Source organism: Borostomias antarcticus (assembly GCF_949987555.1).
Source record: "Borostomias antarcticus genome assembly, chromosome: 5".
Classification (NCBI taxonomy): domain Eukaryota; kingdom Metazoa; phylum Chordata; class Actinopteri; order Stomiiformes; family Stomiidae; genus Borostomias; species Borostomias antarcticus.
Window position 1 is genome coordinate 27,166,984 of NC_140238.1, and position 4,729 is coordinate 27,171,712.

A 4,729-nucleotide genomic window follows, 5' to 3' on the forward strand; every position below is an offset into this window, starting at 1 on the left:
CATCACTCACTCAACAGCTTGTCTGTTGTGCTGTTGACTTCCTTTACTTCGGTTGGAGCTATAATTACTACTTCTAATGCTGTGTCCTGTATCCGTCCCACTTTACTGAACAGCGTCAAGACTGCGAGTTCGGTATCTCTTTTTTCTTTTCGAGCCTTACCTCGTCTCCCCGTCTTCTGGTGAGCTTTGTGTGCCTCAACCAGAACGCGCATGTTTTGAATGAGTCCTTCATCAAAGCTTCCTGTAGACGGCCAAGGCTGTGGCACGTCAGACCATCGCCGTGCCCAGCTTTTAGATATATCATCGATGCCCTTCAGTATTGGATAATCGCGTTTGAGTTGTTCCACCGGTGTAAGCATGGACACATAAACGTCTAAGTCGGAAGACATGTTGAAGTCCACGAAGAACGATAGACCGATAAAGACTCGAGACTATTATAAGCCTCTTAAGAATCTAACAGTATAAAATGAAGCTTTATCAATTATGTAATTAATAAAGAAATGAACACTCAATCACTCACGGACATCTTGCTCTGACTAAACTTCCTAACCAGATATACTCCTGCTCAATCTCAACCCTAGTCTTCAGCACAGGGAGCGATCGGTCCCATTTAAGCACTTTTAATTTTTGCAAATTAAAAACCACAAAGCCCGGTTTGACGCAAGCTGAGGGTATTGTGCACCAGAGGACAATCCCCTCATTAATCGCTGTATGCCAGAAAATAATAAATTAAAATAAAAAAGGTTTTGACGTAGACATCGAAATGTCCACACCACTTTGCCTGTCAGCAAGTTGAGTCCTACTGTCCGTTCACTCAGTCCTTTCACTCCATACACACAATATGCAAAGCGTAATATATGTATGTACGTCTATATCACTCTACTAAAGCAACGCTTAAACTGATGTTTATTCTATCAAAAACCAAGACACCTTTAAACCAGATATCCAACAGACCACCAATCACTCAAGATCCAAAGCTCAACACCAAACCATCTACATCCATTTAACAATTAAACACCCTCAAAACCACTTATATCCAGTATCAAGTAGAATTATTATATATATAATATTTATAATAACAAAAAGTTGAATAACTAAATAATTAATCAAGTAATCAATAATTAATCAATTAATGGACTAACCATTTATCCTTATTATCAAATCAAGTAACCAAACCAATCAATCACCTTATCATAAAACACCAAGCCCTAAATGCAGGTCAACCACTCAAAACAATTAAATCAGGTGATCAGTCTAGTTCAATTAATGAGCATTAATCAGCAATTCAGGCTTACTTTTCAAGCAGGTGATGGGTGGATGGATGGATGGCTGGTATTGGTGGCTGGTATGGACAAAAGCTTTTCCGGATATCACTGTAAACAGATTGACTCAAAGGGGAAAACCCAATTAATCCCCAAGCAATGATAATTAAAAATAAATTTGCTATTAACAATCCATTATTCTAAAGTCAAACTGTCATAAAACACACGAATACTCAAACAAATATAGAAAGCGGTCATATCTAACAAAGGCCACACGATGGCAGCATAGGACAACCTAATACACTTGAATCAATACAATAGACCAACGTGAACTGCAATCTAAACGCCACTAGATGGAGGCATAGGACAACAGAGGTGAGAAGGATGAAAGATTTCTTAATATCCCTAAAATCTAGCTAACGCTACACCATTTCTCAATTTATGAAGATTGAAGAAAGGTTTCATTAATACTAGTGGATTGCTGCTAGGGTTTGAGTGCTGAGTAACCGATTTCTCGATCAGTGTCCACCTGGCCCGGGTTCAACATCCCTCATTGATTTATAAATTATCTTTATTCTATCTAATCCAGTCGTCCCATACACCGCACGACCCACTGGATGAATTATCGTTCCCTAATTTCTAAAGATAGGAAAGAGAAAGAAGTAAGAGAGAAAGAAAGATAGAACAAGAAAGAGATAGAGAAAGTGTTGTCTCTGCCCGCATCACCTTAAGACTGAAAAAAAACCTATTGTCTAGTGACCGCGTATCACTGACCCCCCTCCCCCCACAGCCAGCTGTGGTTTAATGAGGGCTAGGAATTTTTACAACTCAAGAGTACGGGGAGCAGCCTCACCCACAAAAGACAATTAAACAAGAAATATCAGCACAATATTATTTACATTAACTCAACTTTCAAACCTTACAATGTATAAAACCAACAAACACACAATCTCAACTTTTAAACTTTAAAGCACAAAACCCACAACGCACGGCTCTCCTTTCACTCTCCGTTCACACCTCAACTTTCACACCTCTCACAGCTGGTTTACAGTACAGCCCCACGTGGAAGAGAGAACAAAGGTGCAAGCACACACACACACACACACACACGTGGAGGAGTGAACAAAGGATCTCTCTTCCTCAATCATTCATTCAAGAAAGTAAGAATATCTACATTAGACAATTACAAGAAACAGGACCAAATAGCAGACTGCTAAAACGTACTTTAAACGAGACAATACAGGACTCCGGTTTAGCCTGTTTCACATTTACTGGTACCTCACACATTTAACACAAATATATGCAATCCTATGCATTTAATTTAACCGGTTTTCCTTTAGAGACCTGGAACCCCACTCTGGAGCTCCCGTCTTATCTGAACTCTGCGCTTTGTATGCGTCTTTCTAAGACAATGCCCATACCAAGTAATACCAAGTACTCAGCGCAACAATGCGTACACAATTTAATCTATTTCTCCTTATTTATTGGAAGTTCTTTACGGCGAAAGCATAAAATAGTTTGCAAGACAGTTTACCTCGATCAAGACTCGCGAGGTCGTTCCCTCTTGTCCTCCTTGGCCGTTAGGTTCACGTGAGGTAATTGAAGTCGCTATCTTTCAAGGGTTTTGCAAACGTAGCTAGAATCGCCATCCCATCCCCGTCGCCAATATGTCGTATCTTTTTGTCTTGACTTGGAAAGAATCTTCTGGAGAAAAATGCAGTTTAAACCAAATTTATTGAGCACGCCATTCGGTCAAATCTCGGCGGTACTACTGTACTTTACTCGGTCGCCGGTTTATATCCTTGGCTTCAGGCCAATGAGCACACGATAAACAAACAATTTTGCATACGAGGGAGGTACATTTACAACTAGTCTTGTAATTGGTCAATAGGCGTCACTGAGCTCTGCCCCCCCCTCCGGACATGGGGGCAGTCTTGGGGTTTTTCCGGTCCTGCTTTGATCACCTGTAGGCTTCCTGACTTCTTCTTCAGAGGTGCCATCTCTATTGTTCCTCAGGTGGCAAAGGAATGTTGACTCAGGACAGGACATGTGTTGTCATCTAGATGTTAAACTAATTAAGTTAACCAAGTTCCTACTGAATTGGAGTTTATTCATTATTCTTAATAAAATGATTACTACATGAGAGTAATACAGATGTATTGATGTAATACCGTATAAAAATACACTACAGTAGCTGGGGTGGTTAGTTTCTTTTGTGATAGGGATGGCCTTCCTGTGGCAGAATTGGTTGTAGAGATCTTCGATGGTTGGGAGCTCCACACCGATGATCTTCTACGCTGTCTTCACCCCCCTCCGGATGGCGTGCCTGTCGTGGGCGGTGGTGTTGCCATACCAGGCTGTGATGCCTTCAGTCAGGATACTCTTGATGCTGCTGTAGAAGTTCATAAGTATTTGTGTGCTCATGTACCATCTCTGCAGACACCTCAGAAGGTAGAGGTGCTGTTGTGCCTTCGTTAGGATGACCTCTGTGTTGTGTGTCCAAGTCAGGTCATCAGAGATCTGTATCCCTAGGAATTTGAGGTGGCTCACCCACTCCACTTCCTCCCCTTGATGATTATGGGGGTGGCTTTTTCCTGCTCTCCTGAAGTCCACAATCATCTCCTTTGTCTTGCTAGTGTTCAGGGTCAGGTTGTTGTCTTGACACCATGTTAATAGGTCTGACGTCTCCTGGAGGAAGGCCGATTCAGATGAGTCATTGCGGGAGATCAGGCCTATCACAGTGGTGTCATCCACAAACTTGATCATTTGATTGCTGCTCTGCTTGGCTGAGCAGTCGTGGGTGTAGTGAGTACAGCCTGGGGCTGAGGCAGCAGCCTTGCAGGACACCAATGCTGATGTTCAGAGTGGATGAGGCGTTGCTGCCTATTCTCACCACCTGTGGTCTGTCCGTGAGAAAGCTCAGGGTCCAGTTGCACAGGGAGCCGCTCAGGCCTACACCTCAGCTTTGGGACCGGGTTGATGGGGCGTACGGTGTTGAAGGCAGAACTATAGTCAATCAATAGCATCCTGATGTAGGTGTTTTTCATGTCCAGGTGCTCCAGCGCGAAATGTAGGGCCAGTGCAATGGCATCATTCACAGACCTGTTGGCTCTGTAAGTGAACTGGTGTTGGTCTAGTGAGCCTGATATATGATAATGTCAAGTGATTACAAGAATTCCAGTGTAGGCCCTACCTATACCTGTAGGCCTAACTGGTTATACTGTATACCTGGGTTAGGGTAAGGGTCGGGATATGTGGGGCATTTCATATTTTTTTCATTCTCCTGTTGCACCAGCAGATGTCAGTAAAATACAAAGAGTAGAGGTAGCCTACGATTCGCAGTCAGCTGCATAGACTTTTTGACATAAAATCAGGAGAAATCTAAACCAGCTCGGACAGCAACGGTCTAACCATAAGAAATTTACATAGTCCTACACGAAATGAAAAATCGAGGTTAAAGGAAACAG